The sequence below is a fragment of the Anas platyrhynchos genome, chromosome 12, assembly GCF_047663525.1.
Source record: "Anas platyrhynchos isolate ZD024472 breed Pekin duck chromosome 12, IASCAAS_PekinDuck_T2T, whole genome shotgun sequence".
Lineage (NCBI taxonomy): Eukaryota > Metazoa > Chordata > Aves > Anseriformes > Anatidae > Anas > Anas platyrhynchos.
This window is the reverse complement of record NC_092598.1, coordinates 19,808,943-19,833,038: the sequence shown is the minus strand read 5'-3', so window position 1 is coordinate 19,833,038 and position 24,096 is coordinate 19,808,943. Positions and strand designations below refer to the sequence as shown.

Here is a 24,096-nt window from a genome sequence, read left to right as displayed (position 1 = left end):
GCCTTTCAGTTTCCCATCTGTAAAATGATGATAATAGTACCTACATCACAGGGGGGTTGTAAGACATAATAAATGGATGAATGTACAGCACTTTCATCTCCTCAAATGAAGGGCTCTATTAAAGTTCAAGATCATTATTTTTTCATTAGAATTGTGCATTTATTACAAAAATGTAATAATTGTATACCATACAAAAATTTAAGATAATTGGGAAATTGATTTACTTACAATACTTATTAGAGAATAAATGTAAATATTTAATTACATTTTAAGTAGAGTTGGAATTTAGTCAAAATGTTTTTGCAAAAATTGGAAACTTTATTAAAGGCTTATTGTTATTTTCCAGCAAGCTCCTACAGCTTTGTACCTCTTCAGACTAGTATTAGTGATGTTTAAAACTGCCAGGTTCCTTCCAATACGCAAGTTATAGTTATGATGGAATTCTTTCTACCAAAACTGACAGGGAAACATGGATTTTCATTTTTTCCTCTAAAATGTAGAGGAAAAATGTGATGATCTATCTATATTGTTAAAGGTACCCCTTAAATTTAATCTTTTAGCTGTAAGGAATACAAAACAAAGAAAAAACAGAACAACAGAAACACAGCAATGAATACCTGTTGTGTCATGGCTGTATAAAATGTGGACATATGTTTTCATTCCTTGGGATTGCAAGCTAAGTTTACCCTCTGGGATCTCTCTCCTGACATGTATGCATCAGGCTTCTGCTGATGCTAATGAAAGTTATATTGTACATATCAAAGCGAGCATACAAACATATTTCTTCTGTCAGCTGGCAGAGTGCCCATGCTTCTCTGAACAAAAGATACATCCTCCTTCCAAAGACAAAAGAGATTTTTTCAAGAAATTTAGCTTCATTAACAGAATGGTGATTCTAAAACATCACAGCATGAGATCAAGTCTTCTCTTTAGGTTCCCTTTTTTTGGACTAGTCTGTCTCCCACATGACTCCCATTAAAAGCAGACATAACTTTAGACATAACGTTGACCTCCTAGAGAAGGGGTTGTTTAGACCCTATAACAACCTTGGCATTCTTCTGCTTATATCCCTTTTCCTTCTAAGTATGCTGACAAAGTTTCAATCTATAAAAATCCTTTCAGGTGTCTCTTTATTGTGGGCAGCACTACTTTTTCAAAGTCCACATTTATACATGTGATTTAATGTCCTGAGTATTTGGACTTCCATCACAAACAATGGTTCCATCCCAAACAATGTCCAGAAAGTAGGAGCATTCAAGGATTTATATATATTTTTCCTCTACACACTCATTCACCATTAGCATATTTTGATGTATTTATCAAGTAAACCATTGATCTGGTTTAACTGATAAGTTCTTAGCATAACTAATCAGTTCCATCTTATGGCCTCTTTATTATGAAAAATGCCACATTAAAAAAAAAAATAAAGAAAGATTTAGATATTAGTAATATCAGTGTGCTTAAATTGACACATTTTCCACTTTTGTGTATTTAGGACTGTTGTCAGGCCTTTCACAGGTCTGATCATTGCCTAGAAGACTTAGTGATTGTTGTACCAACAAATATTTTCTAATACAGTTGCCACCAACTTCATTTTCACTCAACCTGTAAGCTAGAAAGGCTGGTGTGTAAGCAATGAACATTTGCCGGTGCTTTCATGCCATAAGCAAACACTGTCAAGTAGTCAGTTGAAAACTACAACCAATATACTAATAAGCATCTTTCTGTGATGATAATTATTTTTAAGAAACTGAATGAGTTGCCAAAATCACATTCATTTCTTTATGAAAATATAATGTGTTACCAGAATGCTTGTTGGCTTGGTTTCTACGCATTCGTGTCCTAAAACTGCAGTGACTGGGACTCTGAGGGGCCTTAAGCTGAATAAAAGGACTGATAAGTGAGAACTACTTCATTTAGACCTTGCTTATAGTACTGAAGTAATGCCATACACAGTCTTTGCATGACAAAACCTTAATGAGTTGGTGTAATACCTCAAAACATGCAATGAATACTGTAGACAGCACTTTCACTGTCAGTATTTCATTTAACACCACTGTAACACTTTACAGAAGGAACAGGCTGTAATTTGGACCTGTATTATTACATATAAACTCTAAGTGAAGAATTTAGGGACCAGAAGCAAAGGAAAGCTGATTTTAAAGCCTGGAAATGTGATTGATCACCAGTTCTCTATCATTCTTTGTGCTGAAAGTATTTGTCTAGCAGCATTAAGCATCTGCTTGCCTGTTTCACACAGATGCTGTAAATAGAATTTGACCTTTTGTTCAGAAAGTGTTTGAATATTTAATGTAAAAAATATTAAGTTATCAGGCAGTCTCTTTTGGGAAGAGTGTTGAATTTTTATACAGCCCAAGTTCTTGACGTACTTTGGAGCATGAATAACTTTAGAGCAGAACAAAGGAGGCAGTGCTAATGTGTAGTAACTCCAGAAGTAAATAACAGCTGTTCAAGAAGACTTCTATTAAATACATATTAATTAATTTGAAGTGCATCACTTAAATATGTGAAGAGATTATCTTGTGTTAATTTACATTAAAACACACAGCACTTGTTAGCCTCATTACAGTATCCTAAGTGTATCCTAAGCTATCACCTCATCCTACATTGAATGTTTTGTTGGGTGTTGATTGCTTTCGATTTGCCCTTTTAAAATGTCAGATAGTGGCCTCCCTTTCTTGTTAGATTTCTTCTTTCTCACACATTTTGCTCTTGCCTAGTTACTACACTTACTTGTGTCCATTATGTGCTGAGCAGGAAAGAACAGATTGTGAAAATGTAATAGAAGTTACCCACAGCTCAGTTCCCTTATGTGCCCACCCAAATGTCATGCATGGTTCTCACTGTTGACTTATGAACTAGCATTACTTTTTTTAGTGTTATTAATCACTAATGGACCTAATAAGATAAATGTTTTGTTTTGTTTCAACCTATTTCAGTGGTGAAAATACTTAGGCTTGTAAGATTTACAGATAATGTCTAGAGTTTTTCTTCCCTGTGTTATCTAGGCAGCTGGTCCAGCTGCTGAGCTGTTCTTTGTGTTACTAGAATGTCACCTAATTCTTTTGACTCCCTGGTTACAAGTTGGATTTCTTGTTTTTATTTTTAAGTTCTTGTTTCCTGCACCTATCCTAGCAAAATTCTCACTGACAGAAAACCAAGGAATGTAAAGGACTTGCAAGCTGAAAGGAGAAGGAAACTAAAATTTTTGGCTGTAGCAAAATCTTGACGTCCATGACAAATTGCTACAGAGCATGATTCTCTCAAGAGAAGTGAATGGGGATGTTTATTCCTCTTGACTGTAGTTTCAGGTTGTTTGCTGCCTCTTCAGTTAAGATTTCATGCGTTTGCACCTGGACTATGTTTCCAAGATCATCTCTGCTGGTATGTGTGCTTAGGGAGACATGTTTTGCTAAATGAAAGCTGAAGTTTTCCAGGATAATTATGGCAATAAGAAGTGATATCTGTAGTGAAATCTGGGCTTGGAATTCATTGCCCTTTGGTTTAGGAGCATATTTAGAGATGGTATATATGTCTTCACAAATAAACCACTAAAGATTTGCATTACAAAAGCTTCACTTTCAGCACCTTTGCCCTAACATCCAGGCACTGTTTACTATGCTGAAGCAATTTCTGCTCTATAAACTAGAGACGGGGAGAATTGGTTTTAGCTTGTGTGATGTTATAAGCGTGACATCCCAGAGCTGGCATTGTATGTGTCGTAAAGACAAAGAAGTGGTACTTAGATGTTGAGTTTAGAAACAGAACTGCCTCTCTTGGTTTTGTTTGTTTGTTTTGCTTTTGTTTGTTTTCTTATGCATTTGCAATGCTAATCTGTGAAGCCTAAATGATAAAATGTTCAGAAAGGGTGAAGAACTGGGCTTAGATATTCTTTTTGTGGCCTAATAAATATGCCATGCTGTATAGTAGAATTGAACCTCCCTCCCACTCCATTTTATGGTCCCTGCTGCAGAAATACTGTCAGAATTTTAAATCCTTCTGAGAGATACTGAACTGGGTTTCCTCCGTAGAGATGTCAGGGAAAGTTACCCAATTAATTCCTTGTTTTTATAACAACCAGTGCTTGTACTGGGGTTTGTTTGTGTTGAGGTATCATGGAACTTTACTCCATTTGTTTCTACTCTTAATCATCATTATGACAACTAATGACAACTGTTATGTGATCCTTTGAACACTTGTTCACATTCAGAGAACTGTTGTATACCTGCAGTGAAAAGAGACAATGGAGGCAGCAGGTAAAATGAAAGTAAGGCTAAAAGGTTTTTGGAGAAATGCTGAGGCAAATACATGCTTCCCCCCCCCCTTCCCCCCCCCCCCTTTTTTTTTTTTTAAACCCTCATTATTTAAAAATGCATAGATAACTGTGGGGGGGGGGTGAGAGTGACACTTCTGCAATACAAACAGGGAAGTCCCTCATATGAGGCAAAAGGTTTGTAATTCACAACATACTTTGTCTCTTTCCATATAGTTTGAAGCTTCAGAAGCAGTAAGGTAGTAAAGGTAAGGAGGGCCTGGAGTGTTGCTTGTTAAACACTTGAGAGTGTGCAAAGGTGTAAGGTTAATTTTCATGATTAAAAATTTATCGATTTTATTAAGAGATGGGTTTCTTTCAAGATGTCACAAAGTGATTTCACTGATTTGGGCTGAAACTGCTACTCACTTTCTGCATTTTAACTTCCTTCTTTCCTGTCACTGTCAAGTTTTCACTGTTTCACAAAGTAAATTGAGTGTCAGACAGCAAGCCTTATGTTTCACGACTTCTTTTTTCCAGTGGAAATCACTCTCTGAAATGAATGGGAGAGAGATGCTGCTTGATTGAGTGCAATGTTGATTTACTCGGTGTTCCTCTGCTATTAAATCCGTTGTAGCTATTTAATTGTTTTTGAAAACATCTTTGCTGGTAGCAGCAGAATGATGAACAGATGAAAATTTCAAGAAAAAGAGGTGACAAGAGGGTACACAACCCATTTTCTTTAAAAGAAGCACAGGTTAGAATTAGTACCAGGTTAAGCAGAAGAAATTCCTATTTTGTCTGTTATCCATAGTTCTTGAATCCTTCTCCATTGATTCATCTCTCTTTGATCTCCCTTTTGAATATTAAAATGCATGTGCAACTTCTTTTGTCCTGCTGCCTTTGCAAAGGAAGATGGAATATCTAATGTAGGGGGTAGGAGCTGATGAATCTGCTGGTGTTTAGGACCTTTTTATTGCTTTGCAAACAGCATTAAGTGTAAAAGTGTAAGTTCAGTGTAAAATAAACTTTAAATATTTAAATTTGCCAAATTGGACATGAAATTAAGTGTTCAAGATGGTAGTTAGACTTGGAATTGTTTGACTTTGTGATGTAGCTAGTGTATTGGCTGTGCCATGTCTTACTGCTATCAGAATGAGGTCACAAAACAGAGGAGATTAAAAACATGTTTCATACAAATGTAGGAGGAATCCCAAATTCATCAGTAAACAAGGACAAAAAGGAAGGCAGTACATTAAGGGCAAGAAAAGATGCTTAAGTTTCCTGCAGTTCCTGCATCATTGTTTATTCCAGCTTCCTGCTTTTTCATTTTGCTTCTCAAGCCTTTCTTGTGCATATACATAGATTATAGTATACAGAAGACTAAGAATAAGCTGAAGGCAGAAAATGACTTAATGAAGACATTCTTGTGATAGAGAAAAGATTCTGTTGTCCACAGATGCGCAAAGAAAAATAGAAAAGCAGCTGCCCTTAGAAATGGAGTAAAAGTAGTAATAAGTGCTACGTCATGATGCTTTAGTCAAAATCTGAACTGTTGAATGTCTTTCCATGAGAGAATCTGTACTTTTGTACAGGCACATAACCAAGAGGAGAAACAATACGCTTCTGCTGGAAAAATACTGATGGTCTCATGTCTTAGATACTGTTCTGAATAGCGCTGAATTTTTGCTCAACTTTCAGCTGGAGAATAAGGATAAAAGGGAATAGCTTTCAACTGTTCTGTTATGAATGACAGTATTAATAACCAATTTCTTGTCAAAAACATTGGTTTCCTCAAGACCAAGCTTTAGATGTATAATCATGCTCTGGCATCTTCCAGAGAAAAATTCTGAAGGGCACAAAGGCCCCATGTCACTAGCTTCCTTCTCTCCTCTGTAGTCAGTTTGTTTTCTGAAAGCCTTTGGACAGAGTCAGCAGAAAGGTAATGAAAGAAACTTATGTGGCTATTGTTTGACAGGTGAGATGAAGTGGAGGTCAGATACAGCAATCAAGGGGAGGTTTTCTGGGTCTCCTGGCCTGCAGAATTAAAAAGTAAAACAAAAAATAACCACACAAACAAAAAAACAGGTCTGTAGTTGGTCAATAATGAGTTATCATATTAGAGTACCCACACCACAGCCGTGAGGTGGTGAGTACTGGAGTTTTGATAAATGGAGATGGCTTATTTTACTCTGCAATAGGCCCCCATGCAATTTTGCTCTTCTGTGAAAACTGTCAACTGAAGCATTAATGAGAGCAAGTGCAGCTGGTGGCATTTGGGCTGGGAAAATTGGTTTGTAATACTTTACTAATAGTAATTTGGGAACTTAAATAATTTTGACTAATATTTCAGTTGAGCACTGAAAACCTTCAAGTTTCTGGAAATAAGAGTTGTTTTGTTTCATTTTTTATACAGTCTTTGTCAGAGGATTCCTCTGAAGCACTAGCCATGGCTGCAGCGACATATGTGGTGAAATAGATCAGTGGTCCAATCTGCTGTGACAACTCCTATGTAACTAAAAATAGGAAAAATAGAAGAGAAAATTTGTAGGGCTGGTAGTGGCTTGTATTTTTCAATAATTTATCAAGATTCGAGAGCACAGATTTCCTTTGGGAAATATTAGTTCTTAGGTTTACAAAGTGCCTCAGTTGTAAATACCCATAAAAATGACAATTTGGTAGGTCGTATTTATTCTTAAGCGGGTCAAAGGACATTAGCGTATTCCTCCTATATAAATCTGTCAAGTACAGAATTTCTTTATGTTCCCAAATCACAAAAGCGCCTCTTACAGTCAAGGAGAAAATGTCATATTATTGCCAATCAAGGACAACAAGCAAGCATATCGATCTTTACCCAATAACTTTTGCCCTGCTTGCTAAGTTTTTATCACTGTAACTGGACATATCAAGGGACTGGATTTAATATATACATATAGTGCTGATTTATTACAGGAGGAGAAATACAGTCTGGCCTTACTCCTCGCTCAATATTTTAACAGTTATTTTGTCCCTTGCATGGAAGCTGGCTATGACTTTTCCTACAGATAAGGTGCATAACTTTCAGAGATCCCTGGATGTGCACAAATCTTCAGCTTCCATAGGTATGGCAAGTGTTACATGTGCACGTGCATTCTGCGTGTGGTGGTCTTAGTCTTGAGTCTTGATTTTAAGAGCTTGTATATGTGCAAGTCTGTAGAGGGGTTGCTATTTGTTTTGTAGTGGCATAAATCAGAATTTTTCTGGGGAGAGGAGAGATGAGATCAGAGAGCACACAGATGTAAAGGCATGAGCCTGGTCTCGGGCTGTGCTGGCCCTCATTTCGTTATGTGGGACTGCGTATGTAAAGCCTTATGTAAAGGGGCTGTTTACCAGCCATAGGTACTAGAATGTAGCAGCATGCTAGCATTGTCCTTCTTGGTCCTTCTGTTAGTGAAGCTTCATGTTTTTTGTCACTTTTTATTGGTAACTGCAGAGGATTTGGCCTATTCCACCCACAAAGCATTTCTGAAAAGTGAAGGACAGAAAAACTCACAAAAAATAAAACACACAACTGAAGGGAAGGATCTTCACCACAGAATTGTGGAACAGTTGAGGTTGGAAGGAGCATCATTTAGTCCAACCTGGCTCAAAGCAGAGTCAACTTGAACAGAGTACTCAGGATCTTCTCACAACAGGTTTTGAATATCTGCAAGGTAGGAGACTCCACCACCTCTCTGGACAACTTGTTCCAGTGCTTCAGTCTTCGAGGATAAGCTTCTGAGTTAGAAACAGGCTATGTAAGTCAGCAGAAGCATTTATCTGCTCATTTTTTTATGATAAATGTATGAAGTCAGTATCCTCAAGAGCAGCTAGCTCTCCTCTGTTGTTTTATGGCTAGGCAGTTCTGCTGCTTTTTTCTTTTTCTTTTTAATATCTGGGCAAAAGGCATGAGTTTTGGTTGTTCTTTGGCTTCTTAAGAAAGCAACCCCTCTGTGGAATAAATGGGTGCAGAAGTAGCTGATGGATTTCTCATTCATGTTCAAAATAATGTGGAGAGAGCTAGTAAGGTGATACCCCACTTTATTTTTCAATGGAGCAAGTAGAGGGACTTGTGTTGAGTTTCCCCAGATGTGTCCTTCCCCTGCCAGAAATTTTGTCAAGAGCTTATCTTCAAGGACTGTGTAAGTTAGTCAAGTTTCCAGGTGTTTAGTAATCCCAGATTTTCCTCGTCATGTGAGCAGATCGTTTCTACAGTGCACGTATCACAAATCTGACATTGGAAGTGCCCACAGCACTGCACGTGGTGTGCACACTCACAATAAATGAGACGTGGTCGGGGTTTCTGTGCATGTGCTCTACTGTTTAGTTTCACAAGCACAACAAATTGGATGTGTCGCAGATATTTTGTGTTTCCTATGCATGTTCAAACCATCTGTGCAACACATGTACCACAGGTCTGACGATGCTTTAAGGGTTGGACATGATGCCTACATGACACAGCTCCTGGTGATACATTTCAGGATAGGAAATTTAGAACAGGATAATGGAGAGCACAGAAATAACGCCTTTCACTGGGACCCTCTAGGAAGAATGCTCCCATTAGAAGAAGCTGATTTTTGGTTCTTCCATCTCTTGACTTGAGAGGTAACTATACAGTAAGTCTTATCCTGTTTTCCATGTGCTTTGCTACTGCACAAGTTTTGAAAGGATCTCAAACACGGTGGTTTTTGATTTGGAGGGAAGGGAGTGTCTTGGCTAGAACATATTCTGTTCACCTTTGTTAATATAAGCCAGAAGAGGGGAGAGACAGAGTGAGCAAGCTGGTAGTAAAGAGACAGGGAAATATGACCCAGGGTGCCTGTTACCTGTTTCCTGGGTCAGGTGGAAATGTAGAGCTTTGTCAGCCTTCTTCAAATCATCTTGCAGAATCAGGCCCAGAACTGAGAAAGTTACGCTGATCCCGTGAAATTCTCACCTTTCCGGCTAAGTACAGAAAGCTGTACTTGCTAGATCAGTGATGAATCATGACTTCCTTCCCTCCAAAGAGCCTTGGGCTTTTTCTCCCCTCCAAACATTTAACTTACTTGCAGGGCTGACAGAAAAGCAGTAGACTTTTTTTTCAAATATCCATTTGCCTTCCCATTTATCTACTTTGATCTAAAATATAGAACCTGATGGATGCCCTAGGTAAATCAAACATTTTCTGTCTGCCAAAACGGTTTTGCAAATGCTTATTTCATGCCATTACCATTTTTCTGTTTCTAGTAGTAAATCAAAAAGTATCACCCATTCATCCACTTTAAAAGTAATGCCTTTTCTTTGCATAATTACACATACCCAGTGGAGATCTGTATGCACAGTAAATCTATTCCTTTAAAAGGTTTCGCCTTAAGTACCACAGTGACATAAATTGGTGTAGAGCAAATTTATTTATTTAATAGGTTTATTCTTTTAACTGATCTGGTAACTGTTATACTTCCATTGTTTGATTTGGGTGGGGAAGGCTTTTAATAACGTATCAGATTTAATTCTGCAGCAGATGTTTATGTAATAAGGTCTTACTCTTTACAGGATTTGTAGTAATTGATCTGTATGTGTAATTTATTCTCACTACAAGTTTGTTCTTAACTGGTGTTCAGGGGGTCTTCACTGTGTCTCTAGTAGATCCTTGAGAATTAAATAGTTTAACAAATGTAATGAGCAAACCTGAAAGAAGTACAAATAGGGAATTGTATGTATTTGGACATTACCTCACCAAATGCATAAGTAACATAAATTTGGTATTAAAAGTGAGAAATTGCCACGAACAAATGTATTCTGGTAACAAGCACCCTGGACAGTATTTTGGCAAAGTAAAAATTTTAAAAATGGATCTCTTCATCATTCTCATGTAAACTTGTTCATTTTTATCAGTCATGCTTGTAGCTCTCAGGGGTGTAAAACCTAAAGCAGACAAGCCCAGCTGGTGGGATCCTGAGAGTGAAATGAATTTTTTTTTAGCAGATCCAAGTTGATTTTTAGGCTTAATAGAGTTATTTTTGATTTCCCTGTGAGTGAAATTGTAAGAAGCATATTTAAATAAATAAATAAAATAGGGAACTTTACCAGAACAACAAAGGTAGCAAAACACCAGAGCCTAATTGTAGCTGAGCACATAAACATATCCTGAGTGCATTTGAAATTGTGGTTACAGTGCACTCCTGCAAATATTTACATAGACGTTCAATTTAATGCACACAGAAGTCTTGAGACATGCACTGAGTCTAAGAATATACAAGATTGTAGGTTAGGTTGTGACATGAGTTAAGTCATGGAGAACTGAACAAAACTTGTAGTGTAACTGTTTTTCTGTGGATGTACTTTCTGTGGCACTGGAAGTGAAACTGAAACTTCAGTTGGCTGCATTTATTTAGGTTATGCATTAAAAACACGCAAAACATTCTGGGGAGAGGATGGTTCACAGTAAAGTTTCAAGTCTTGTATCTCAGTTAATTAGGGTAATTTTATGAATATAATCAAAATATTCAACCCTATGATTTTTCACTATTCATTTCAAAATGTTACAGCTTCACAGCAGTATTGGAAAGAGTAACAAATGCTGGGAAGGAAGGTGGTGGCGTGGGGAAGCAGGGGAAATACCCCATGTGAGTGTTAAGGAGCAGATTCAGTAGTGGTGTGTTGACTTTGTCTGTTTTACGTATTCTGAATATCTGCCTGATTCTTGTTTTAGACCAATTCTAGCCATTGCATTTCATGCCTAATACTGCTGTGTTACGTGTCGTGGTTTAACCCGGCCGGCAGCTAAACACCACGCAGCCGTTCGCTCACCCTCCCCCCTCCCTCTCTGGGACGGGGGAGAGAAATGGAAAGTGAAGCCCGTGAGTTGAGATAAAGACAGTTTAATAAGACAGGAAAATAATAATAACAAAATAATAATAACAATAATAACAATAATAATAATATGGTGATAATAGGGAAATAATATGTACAAACAAGTGATGCACAATGCAATTGCTCACCACTCGCTGACCGATGCCCAGCCTAACCCCGAGCAGTCCGGCCCCCTTCCCCCGGCTAGCCACCCCTATATATTGTTTAGCATGACGTCAGATGGTATGGAATACCCCTTTGGCTAGTTTGGGTCACCTGTCCGGGGTCTGTCCCCTCCCAGCTCTTACTGCACCCCCAGCCTGCCCGTTGGCAGGACAGAGCAAAAGGCTGAGATGTCCTTGGCTTAGTATAAGCACTGCTCTGCAACAATTAAAGCATCGGGGTGTTATCAGCACTCTTCTCATCCTAAGCCAAAACACAGCATTCCACCAGCTACTAGGAAGAAAATTAATTCTGTGCTAACTGAAACCAGGACATTACGGTAAATCACAGGTTCTCTTTAGTGTTTAGGTGTATGCGTAAATATGCATGCAGCCTAGCCCAGCTGTTTCAGCGAACCTGAGCAACATATTTCCAGAGAGATGCATACACTGAGTAGGAAGAAAAAACACTTTTAGCTAGTTTATAGTTGTTCCTGATAATTTTAGTGGCAGGATTGTGTGATCTTTTTGCTTGTGATAGGAGAGACTGTCTTAGTAAGTGACAAAGATGCCTCTTTGAATCCTGTGTCCAAGAATGCGGTCAGGGGAGCTGCTAACTGGGAGCACTGGGGGCTGCAGCCTCCCCTGATGGAAACAGCCTCCCCTCTGTTATGGGGTTGGGAATCAGAGGAGCCACCTTAAAGGGTGAGAGAGTACCTCAGCTTCCAGACTGGCTCAATCTTTGTCTTCCCATGCTGTTTGCATCGATGCTAATCAATGTTAATTATGGTAGTGGGGCTTGTGATGTACTCATTATAAGACCCATCCTACTTTTCTGTGCTTCTACAGTCTGTAACACAATAGAGCCCTGATTGGGGTTCCCTAGATGCTACAAATAGTAATACAAGTAGTTGTTATGAATACATGGTTCATGGTGCAAGACTACCAAGCCCAGTTCCTGCAGCCTACTGAAGCATTGCTTGGCGTTTCTGTCCACGTCACCCGGTATGCCATAGTGAGCGATGTGCCTAATAGCTGGGACATCAGTGCAGGAAGCCATTTGAGCTTGTGTGTGTTTAAGTAGGCGCTTGTTTTTAAGCTTGCACTTGTATTTGTGGTTGTTGGTGTAAATATACTTGAAGTTAAGCCCGTGCTTTAACACTTGTTTGACTCAAGATCCTTATTCCACTAGGTTCCCATTGCACTACCGCTCCGTTAACAGTGCCAAAAGCTGATGGCCACTGCGGGGTGGTGTGCCAGGATATTTGTTTCTTTCTCAAGTCGGAGGTTAGGTACAAGAGCTGGGAGATGCTTCCAGCTTAGAGCTGAGCTAGTTGCATGCAGGTTGTAGCATGGGTGCCCACCTCCTGCTGGGCCCAGAGCAGGTGGAAGCCAGGAGCCGGGAGCTGGCACTTCCCCTTCTCAAGGGCCTGCAGTCACCTTCCTGGCCGCCGTTGCTCCATGCTGGGCACCCTGGTACTGAGCTGCTCTCTGACAGGCACAGACCCTGTGATGGATTTGGTTCAGTTGGGCTGTTAGCCTCGCTGTGAATTTCAGAGCTACTGTTTATATGCATTAATTGGTTTAAATAATACTATTAAGCCCTTGACTCTGCAGTCCCAGGTGTTACCCTCTTGAATTCCAGTGACTGAAACAGACTCATAAATCTTTATCAAAGAAAGTTTTCCACAAACAGACCCTTATTGCTTGTTTGTTTTTGTTTTGTTTTGTTTTTTCTTATATATATATATATATATATATATAAAGGTATACTGGTTCTACTCCCATTTTTTTTTCCTTCCCACTTCCCATCCACTTCCCACTGGATGGCATGCCTGGTTCATAGTTACCTGTGTGTGGTTTAGGTGATTCAATTTAACTCTCTCATTTAACTCTCTCTCAAACTAACTCTCATTAGTTGTCTGTTCCATACAGCAGTGTGCTTACCAAGCTTGTGTAACAAAAATGGTTTAAATTGTTAATGTCTGTTACCTCTCTTGACTGTCTATGTTGTTTTTAAAAGGAATTTGAGTCAGTGTTGAGTTGTTTCTGTGTTTGTAATTAACTTAAAATATTTAGTATAGTAGCTAGATTTTTCCCTGTTAACAACTGTGCTTTACTGAAATTTCATGATCTACAGCACACCCTAGTGATATCTGGAAATCATGAAGTTAGATCCAGTCAATTTTACTTGCTCTGCGGTGATACAAAACTTAGGAGTCCACTAAGCCAAGTTCACAGAAGTAAATGCCTCCATATCCAAAATGGGAAGAGGTTTAATTCCTTGGCTTATCAACAAAAAGTAGCCTGGTATATTCCTCTGTGGAAAGAGCATCTGTATAATGAGTTCCTTTGGATTTCAATCTGGAGTGTTGGACACATTTTGACAACAGACCATGGGGAAAAGCAGATAGTTGAGAAGAGAGAACAGTTGTTGGGGGGTTTCTTTGAAACTGGAGAGAGCATGGAAGGAGAGATCGGATGTGAATACAAACAGCATGGAGGAAACCTGCAGGCAGTCTTTGCAGGTCAGAAGTCCGAAAGAGCTTTTAGTATTTTATAACCAAAACATTACAAATTATGATAGATATTCAGTTGCTTCTTTTGCAGAAGGTTAGATCACTTGTGTTTTTTTTTCAGATGATGGTACCTCTATTTAGTTTTCAGTGGCTAGCAGGCCCCATGTGACCCTGCACAGGAATGTGTACCTACTCAACTTTTAAGGTGATCTTGCACTCAGTTTCTCCTGGATTAGCATCTGTATTTCACTAATTTGATTTCTTCTTAACTGAATGCACAGAATGCTAAGGGTTCTGAATTGGCAGCTTGTTGACCCTCTGAGAGCATGAGAAGAGAAAGCAAGGTTGAGAAGGACTCTAAGGTGTTTATTTATATAGCCAAGAAGGAAAGCAAATATTTATTGGAGGTGAAATCGAATTGATAATGTATGGATAACACTGAATGTCAGTGAAAACAGTAAGAGTATCAGAGAAAAGAGTGTAGGTTTTTAAGTTAATGGTTGTTGAAGTTAAACCTCATGAATTCTCAAAGGGAAGCAGAATTCATCAGAGACAAGAGTTAACATTACTGTAACCTCCCAAGGTGTGAAAGCTGGAGAGCATCCATTGCAGATGCTGTCAAGCACTCCAGGAGGCTCGTGCCCAGTCGACTACACCTGTAGACTTGCTGTTGTTACCTCTGTGTGCCTAAGCTCCAAACAGCTAAGCTATCTCAGGAAAAGCAGTAGGGTTGGCCAGGGAGCATTGCATGCCAGCGAATGAGCAGCCCTGAGGCTGTTCTGATTTTCACGAGGGGTCATGAAACCCTGACAAATGCAACGTACCACATCCCGGTACCCTTGACCAGCTTGCAGCTGCAGCTTGGCTCAACTGAAATATCTGCTCCTGTACCGCTGTTAGATCCACAGAGCACTGATTGCCTGTGCAAGGCATGCACGAAAAACCTGTAGTATTTGGGGGAAAGTTTATTCTGAAAGACCTCTGCATTTCACTCTTGTCAGGTAATCCAAACAATAAAGGAAATGAGTGTTTTGTTTTATGTAGATAAAAACAAAAAGTTTGCAATAATTTATGGTATTTATTTAAATGACATGCAAATTACTTTGTGAAACTTAGGGGGGAAAGCGGCACAACTGAAACAGCACAATTGTTTCCAAGAATGCCTTGCATTCATTTCAAATCCACATACAATATTTCATTCATGCTTAATTATTTCCCCCATGCTAGTCTAAGCATTACTAGTTCCCTTTGTCTTTTTGCTTTTGCATGCAGTGTGATTAGCAAAACTGCTTGTGCTCTACCAACTTCTGCACATATGGGGTTTAGCCTCATTGTTTGAGGGGTGGAGCAACAAGCAATATGAACACTCATGCTGCCAAATTTGGCACACATGAGCCCTCCAAAGTATACAGATATCACCCGTTTCATTTAAATCCCTGTCCATATTTTGCATTGCTACCAGAACAGCAACTCCATTGTCTGGGTGTATTATTTGAAGCAGCTTTTCTCCCATTGTTTGTGTACTGTAATCCTTGAGGTTTCTGTAGTCATCATGAGCAGCTTACTTGAAAGAAATCACTTAGCTCTCACAGATCACTCTCTGAACCTGCTGGCAAAGGAACAGGCCATGACTAAAGCATGAGACCTGTGATCTTTCTGAAGAAAATCTCTTCAGTCGAGTTTATAATTTGTTGCTTTCATGGGGCTCTGTTCTCAGGGTTTGGACTCAGTGTTATCTTTTCGTCCCCCATGGATTTTTTTCTACAAGGCATTATGGGAACGTAAGCTGGAAAAAAAAAAAAAAAAAAGAGTAATGCTTGCTGTGGATGTGTACCCTAACAACATTTTACACACATTTCAAATACTGGCAAAGGGAGACATCTACCGTTTGACAGAAATTAAGGATAGTTGTTTATTCTAATTGCGGCAAAATCTTAGCTGTTTATTCTTCCATGGTATAGAGATTGGCATATCCTGCTGTGAGTCTTTTCAATAGACTTGAGAACTTAATGCTTAGGGTAGAATAAAAGGTCCCCTGGAACTTATCACAGAAAAGGAAGGGGCTGCTCAGTTCTTTCCCTTTCTATCATTCAGTCATTTGCATGGTCGGTGCCGTCTGCGCCAGTGGCACTTGCATCTCAGGGCTGTGTGTATGCACACTCTTGTAGGTAAAGGAATTTGGCACAAGCCCCTTATAAATTTTTTGTCCATTAAAGGTCTTGAATGCACATCATTTTACTCCTGAGACAGCTATTTATGAGATTTTGAAGACTGGTTCCCAAAATGAGGCCTGCAGAAAGCCAGCAAAGGGCTTCTTTATAGTTTGTAAAGAATGGGTGTACTCCAGTTCTTTTTGTTTTCAAGGTCTAGATCACATCCTAGAACAACTATAAATACAGTATAAATGCTGCTTTTCATTTAGCTTAGCTATAGCTCTTTAGACAATCTTGTAGCCACCGAGGCATTATGTGATCCCAAATGGTGACACCCTTGTGACTGCAAGTAAAGGAGAGGTAGCTGAAGAGACAGTATTAAAACATAATGTGCTCAACTGTGCCAAGTCTGAAAATTCCATTTTAAGACATTTGAGTATTTCCAAAGGCTTCTGGAAGCTTTGAATCTGGTCTATCATAGTACAGAGGGATTCAAATTCATCTTTCCATCATGTTGCCTCCAAAAAGTCACATGAGAAAACAAAATCAGAGAGTGCAATTGGTGTCAGCTGGCCTCTTCTCTTCCTCCTCAGTGAATCTGAGCCCCTCTCCTCTTGCCTGTCACATTGGCAGAATTCAGACCCAGGAAGGCTTGAGAGAACTGTTCTGTGTTCCCAGAAGAACAGGAAGCTTTGTCCAACAGCTATGTGGATGTCGGGCTCTCTTTCAGCACCTGTGACGTTGGTATAAATTTGGAAGTGAAGTTAGCCATGGACCCTTCACTCTGATGGGACTTATAATCAGTTAAAATTTTACTCTTTGTGTCCCTGAAGTACTGTATATTTATGGCCAGAATTTTATGTAGCCAGACATTTACTATTCTCAGGCTCCACAAGCACTGAGTTACAATATGGGTTGCTTTACTACTGAATAGTATCAACCATGGAAATCTCATTGATGTCATTCCAGACTCCTTCAAATACCATCCTTCCATCCTTGATACTAGAATGCTTTATTCTTACCTGCATTTACTGTACACATTTTAGATCTGATTTTGAACTTTGTCTGCTTTTTGTGCCCTTTAGTTAGAGGTATGGAGAAACCTCAGATATGTAAATTCAGAAGAAAATAAAAAAAGTGGAGGGAAGTGGTGGTAGGAGATTCTCTTATTTAGTTCCTCACAGATATTTTGTGTAGCTCATTTTTACCAGGATTTTCCTTGCACTTCAGTGTTCAGACATGCTATAACATATGAACATAGAAACTAATTTCAGGACACTGACTTTTACATTCATATTCACTGTAGCTTTTTCTGAAAACATTACAAAATGGCTACTCTGTGCCAGTAAATGCAATTATTGAATTAGGCTGCTGAGGAGGAAAAAACAAACAAAAAAAAAAACACCACACAAACACAGCATAAATGATTATTATAGTGAGTCTAGAAGAGCAGAAGATAGGTGTACTGTTTGCAGTTAAGGAAACATACTTTAATTATCTGTAACAGCTTGGATAGCACTAGCTAGCGATGTATACTTTATTCCAAACCACTAGCCTGTATTTTTGGATCATCTTTCAAGAATGAGATGATACGAGGTAATTAATAGTGTTTTGTGACCTTCTGCACCGGTAGTCCATCGTTTTGGCATTGAAACTGATTATGCCCAACTTGTCACTTCATCACTTGCGAGTATGTGCAGAGAGACCAAAGAAGCACCTCTTAGAGCAGCAGTGGAATGATTTAGTTCAAACACACTTCTCCACATTCACCCTGTTTCCTACAAGCTGATGAGGCAAACCTTCTTTTTGCTTAATGTCACATAAGGTACACTGAAAGGCTGTGAAGTGACAGATGTTCTGTAACTTCACTTCATATGCAAAAACCTGTTATATCGTTTATTTGCATTCAATTAGAAGTCAGACCCTGATGAATATCTAATGTAGGAAATGGGGAAAAGATTTGCCATCAAGCATATGCTTTGCTTGTAGTGGATCTCTGTAGCCTCCTATTGTGTCTTCCTGTAGTGAATTGGGTAAAATTGTCATTTTTACTATATTATTTACACCTGCACGCACTGAGATGAAGAGTGCTAATAGGTGAAAATTGGAGTTAGGTTACTGCTTTTCGAATTTCTTTTTACTTTTGTCATTACACAGAGCTCTGGAGAAAGCATGATTCCTTTTAAACAGCCATTCTGTAGCTGCAGAATTTCCCTTACAGGAAAAGCCGGGCTCTGTTCAAGTGCTAATGCATTGCTTTTATTTATTTATTTTCTCTTTCGGTATAGGTTGTGCCTCGTTTTGTGAAGTTCACAATTTCTTGGTAATCCAGAATGTAATATGAAGAAGTTAAAATACTAAGTGTGGTGTTTTCAAGAAGGGAAGATTCAAATTATAATATGAAGAGAAGTAGCAGACTCCTTTAGAACAGATTCTTGTTCCTGTGACCCTTCAGAGCATGCATGTGGTGGTTCTGTATTTATCTAGAGAGAGATACAGGTTGTGTGGAACCCCAGACATTAGACAGAGCTGAGCTGGGAGGAACTGATACAAACCTCTTGCCCTTCCAAGCTTGGATATGGTCAGAAACCTGCTTTGTTACATCTCCTGTCCCCTTTCTTCTCTGTGACCACTCCCTCCCATTGCACATTCTAAGGAATGCACAGAATTTCTTCCATTTTCTTCTTTCCTACGTGCTTTGATGAAATAACATTGTGAATTAAGCCGTCCTCACCAGTATACAAGTTAATGCGTTGGCACAGAAGGGGAATCTCACTGCATGTTTTTAGGTGCTTTACAGACTAAGGCATGTTGATCTATATTACTTGCACATACCTCACGTTTTGTAGATTTGTTTCCTGACATTGTAATAGTGAGAAATTTAGAGATTGCATGGGATAAAAAAGTGCAACTACATGAAACTACAAGTCTGCCACGGACAGTTGCCTAACCCTTGTATTTTCTCAGGGAATCTCTGGCACAGAAGAAAGTTTAGAGAACCAGTGTCTTCAACTATTTTTCCCCCTCCTAACAAGATTAAGTGCCTCAATTTACAAATCTGCCATGGTTTCCCGAGAAGGTAATAGGTATTTCAGATAATTGTATCAGGTATTTCAGGACAATTCCTCCAGCGCTGAGCCTGTTCCTGATGGACATTTTCTCTAGACCCTGTACAGAGCAGGCAGGAAGCCAGAATGAATCAGTCTGTTGGTAGCAACGGCCAATCTCCAGCTGAAATCATTCCTGGCCCCCCTTTGGCCTATCTCCGAGTATGTCAAAAGCTGCAAATTAGGGGATTTTTTTTCCTGTTTCTTTTTAGGAGTACAGAGTTCCTGGTAACCTGAAGAAGAAAAAGGCACAAAACATCCTGCTAAAGGAAATTAAATAGTGAGTGGATGCTGATAAAAGGCAAAGGGAACCAGTATAGGAATAGAAATGCCATCTACTACTTATAAGAGCCTAGCATACTGTGGAAAACACAGTGAGATCCTTGGCAGGATCCAAGCTGCAGCAGGACTTCCTTGAACTGCTCTCACTCTACCACCTCCTAGAATTTAAAAGGCATATGGATGTTTATCTCAGGTACTAGTTATTTCTTCTGTTGAAATGGACATAAACACATGCTGGAATTACAGTGACAGGTATATGTTATTCACAATCCGGTAAGAGACGATACAGCCGGCAGAGCTATCTCTTTCATTCAAGATCATGGTTTCCCAAAGGGCACGTGTGGACCGAACCCCTGAGGTGGCTAGGTGGTCGGGTAGCCACCAGATGGAGCCAGCTGGGCAGTAAACGTGGTCAGGAGAAAATCTCTTGTGGGTCTTACTGCTTCAGTAAGACTAAAAATAGTAGTTTTCTGCATGGTTACATAGCAAAAACTCACAGAACGCTTGGCAGACTGTGTGGTGTGTGGATTCATGTCTGTAGGTTAATGCTCACCAAAAAAACCGGCACACCATCAGATACTGGCTGGTAACTATGTGCAGAATGAAATCTGTGTCCAACTGATTACAGTGGCCAACTCCCATTGATTTTAACAGAGTCAAAATTTCTTGGAGAGTGTACTGTGATTTACAGTACCACTTAGAGGATACATTTTGCACAATTATCTCACATTTTCATTATAGTAACTTCTAGCATAGAAAAAAATTGGCATAATATCTGCTGATGTAGTCCTAATAAATTATTAGTGTTTATCCTTACTTTGAGTTCTGACTTAATAATTCAGTTCAGGATAGACTTATAAAAATTCCCCCCTTCAGTGGTCAGCAGGCTTCATTGCTTTTAATTTTGCTCCTAGGAAAGAAGGGGGAACTTTAGCAAATGTACACGGCATTTTGGTTCTTTGTTCATTTTAGGGATTACATTTGCTTTTTACATCCAAATCATAAAAATCAGGAGCACCAGCAGACCTGTAACATTTTGAGTTGTTAAACAGAGAGTTATTTTATGTGATCATATAAAGCATGGGGAGGTTAAAAAGTCCCCAGTGCAACCACAGGAAAGAGACTAGAATTGTAAGTGATGTGCTTTCCTCTTCGCATCCTGCTTTTTCATCTTCTCAAAGAGGAATTGAGGGGAGATGGCTGACTTTAAATCAGAGATGAAATCGTAGCAAAGACTTAGCTGACAAGAAAACAAAACCCTCACAGTAATCTATTAAAACAGCTTTTTTAACGTTAGGCAGCGTCCTTTTTAGGATTGTGCTGGTGTTCAGGCGCAGCGTGGTGTTTGCAGAGCCCGTACGGGACGGCTGTTGGGCCCTGCCCCAGCCCCCCACGGCTGCGGGTGGTGCCTCAGAGCCTGGCGCCCCGGGCTGCTGCCTGGCCCTGCTGAGCGGGGCACGGAAACACCCGGGGGGGCCTGCTCGCAGCGCGGGTGCCCTGACGGCGTTGTTCTGGCCAGACCCGGGCCTCCTTTTTCCTCAGTAGCTCAGCCGGGGCTGGGGCCGCCCGCTGCTCGGCGCTCCCCCGGGCTCCGCGCTCGCCCTTGACGAAAGCCGGGGCGTCGCCAGGGCCGAGCACAGCCCCGGGCGGCTGCGGCGGGGCGCCGAGGAGAGGGTGGGGAAGGAGGGACCGGGCCTGGGGCTGCTCCGCTCCGCTCCCCGCCCCTCCGCCGGGGTCGCCGCCGCGGGCCGCGCTCCTCCCCCGCCGACGCCTCCTGCGGGCCCGGGGCCGCCGGCCGAGGTAGGGAGCCCGGGGCCGGGAGCCTGAGCGGGCCCGAGGGAGGAGCCGCGGCCGGGGGGGCCCGGGGGGGGCTCGGCGGCCGCACGGCCTCTGCCAGCGGGGCGAGCCTGCGGGGGGGGCTGGGGGAGGTGGGCGCAAGGTGGAGGCGCGGCGGCGGGGCCGGGGCCGGGGCCGGGGCCGGGGCCGGGGCCGGGGCCGGGGCGGGCCCCTGGGGGCTGTGTCACCTCCGTGTCACCGCCGGGCCGCGTCCTTCCGAGCGCCCTTCGCGGCGCAGCGCCCGGCACCGGCTCCGCAGGAGAACTGAAACGCAAAGAAACGCCAGGCGTGGCTGCGGGCGTGCTGTGCTCAGCCTGGCGCGCTGAGTGACTGCGTGTGCTTGGTGCTTTTGCAGGGAGTCGGAGGCAGCATCTGTAAAGCTGGACCGAACCCAGAAGGTACGGCTGTAGCGTGCCGCCCCAGGTGTCTGCAAGGGATCCAGCGCTGCGGCTCAGCGGCTCCCCGAGCGTCTGCCCTTTTTCCTTTCCTTTTGGCTTCAGTGCAGCTAGGTGATGCAAGGGGCCTGTAACTCCTGAATCTGTTCTCTGAAATGGAAAACCGAGCTGGGAAACGAAATCAGTTTCTGCTCAATTGGTAGATTAAAACAGACAATTGGGTAGGGCTGGCGTTTCTTAAGTGATAAGGAACTTGTGGCCAGCCGATACTTAGTCATATAGCAAGCTCCTACACCCTATAGGAACCTGATGCTTCACCTTTGGGTTTCTTTGATCACAAAAAGTTATTTCATGTGTGTTAGAATTACGTTGGTTTAGGAAAAGAAGCCAGTTTGACTGCGGGTGGGTGGGGGACACATTATGGTGCTCTTGCTTGCAGGTGAGCAAGAGGCTGAATTAGGCTGGAAAAAAGGAACAGATGATGCAGGAAAGAAAGGATGGGTAGAAAGTTTTTATTTGTTGGTTAGTGATACCCATGAGGTTGACTATCTGAGGTAACAATCTCATTTTTCAAATGCAGAATTCTTCATTTTTAGGAATATGCTGTGGCAGAACAGGGTGTTTTCAGCTTCTGGTAAATTCTGAGATTCCTGAAGCATTCTGGCATTAAGTCCTCTCAGATGGAGAGCCACAGGTTTGGGTAGATGCTAACCACTGTTGCAGGTCTATCCACCCAGGTAGTTAGAGATTCTCTAGCATTTCATTTGACTTCCAACCAAATATTTAAACCTTAAAATAGTTATACTTTCCTTTATCTCTTCACAAAAACCTGTGTATCCTGTGGCCTAGCCATAAAGCATGCAGTAAGTGCTAGGAAAGTTGAGAGGAAACCAATTGCAAAGCAGCTTTTCAGATGAAGAATAAATTGGCTTTCTGTAAGAGAAAATGTAAGGGAAAGGGAAAATCTGAAGTACTTGCTGAACCTGGCCTTGAGAGCTCATCAAGAGCCCAGCTTGCTTTAGGTGTCAGAAAAACTAGGCTCATGTAGTTAGCTTTGATCCTCAGCAAGATCTGTATTGTGCTGCTCTGTCAGTGCTGCAAAGCCTTCATATTGAAGAACTTTGCATGAGAAATTCTTTGGTTTAGCCCAAAAAGAAGAAGCAAATTCAGCACTCTGGCCATTGTCTGAGGTTGTGCTGAGCTGGTGCAGGACACACTGAAGTCGGTTTCCTTCTCGTTGGGAGAAAGAACTGGATTCTGCACCAGTTACAGGTTTAGAGTGCTGGTGTAAATGTTATTCTGGGTGGAAACTGGTTACTTGTTGCTATGTTAAAAAGAAATACTTTTCTTCTTGTTTTTCAACATTACCAGACTAGTGTGCTTTCTACAAGTTGTTTGTTTTGTTTTTGTTTTCTTGCTGCTCCGGGAAGAACAGAGCAGCCATTTGTTTATTACTTTGAGCTTGGATTTTATTGAGTGACATGATGGAAGCAGAGCGTGTTACTTTGTCACCAACCAACACACCCTGTTACTCTCATACACTGATGTGTCCTAAGCCTGACCAAAAAAAAAAAAAAAGCTACTGTGGTAAAATTAGGAACTGTGATGTTTTATTTGGGCTGGCATAAAGACAAATGAAGTAGTGAGAGGAATGCAACTATTTGACGAATTTCCTGCTGTGTGTCTATGGAGCTGTAGAGCATATTTGCTCCCTTTCCCAAAGAACACGTTTTTGTTCTCTGTCAGCAGTGCTTGGGTACTGCAGACATTCAGATAATTTGGAGCCAGCCATTTTAGTGCAAAAGAAACCTTTCACTTTCACAATAGCTACATTTTAATATGAAAGTCTGTGATAGTGCTTCATGTAAACTTTGCACTGGGGAGAGCTGTTCAAGAAAGACTCACGGTTGGCTCGGGCTGAGGAGCTATGACATGCTGTGTGCGGTAAAATCTGTTCTAGAGACTGGAAAATCAAATGCTTGACTATGAGATGGGGCAAAGTTGCATGTGCAACAATGCCTCTGTGCCTTCGGGGTGTGTGTGATTATATTTTTAATCATGTCATGTGCTTTCTTTCTTTCCTCCTGCAAGACCTTTCCTGATGTGTAGTGCAGAAGGAAAGGTATTTGTGTCAGGAGCAAGCTTGTTCTTACTGTTCAGTGCCGAGTCCTATTGCCTTATTTACTGAACGCTCCTTGGACTCTGCTGTTTGTTTTGAGTTGCATAATTTCTTCTCTTCATGGGTTTTTCTCTGATCCCAGTGCTCTGAAGCACAGTGTTTCACTGGTATTGAGCTTACTTTTGCAATATGAGAGGAGGATATTTTTAGTATCTGTCCTCCTAGTATTAAAGTATTTGTAAAGCTGACAGTATCTTATTGCTGTACCAAACTCAAAACCAAAGATTTATTTTTCAGTGTTTGTTGTTCTTAAACACTGTATGTAAACAGAGCTGTGGTTGAGTTTGGTCATTGTTGTGAGGGATCAGGATTTTTGCAGATAATCTTTTCTAGATTGTAGGT

The 24,096-nt window shown here is 40.9% G+C and overlaps 1 protein-coding gene across 4 annotated transcripts in view; it reads left to right on the top strand.

Annotated features, from left to right (window-relative positions):
* Window positions 1–24,096, top strand: part of C12H19orf12 (chromosome 12 C19orf12 homolog) — a 29,159-nt gene that overhangs the window by 596 nt on the left and 4,467 nt on the right. The window contains exons 1-2 of one of the 4 annotated variants that reach the window (XM_072043829.1): window positions 20,751–21,144; window positions 21,536–21,689. The exons of 1 other annotated variant lie outside the window; for it this stretch is intronic. The gene's annotated coding sequence lies outside the window, so the exon portion shown is untranslated. Of the gene's footprint in view, window positions 1–20,750; window positions 21,145–21,535; window positions 21,690–24,096 lie in introns of those variants that run through there. 2 more of the 4 variants (XM_027466987.3, XM_027466988.3) reach the window with 2 other exon arrangements.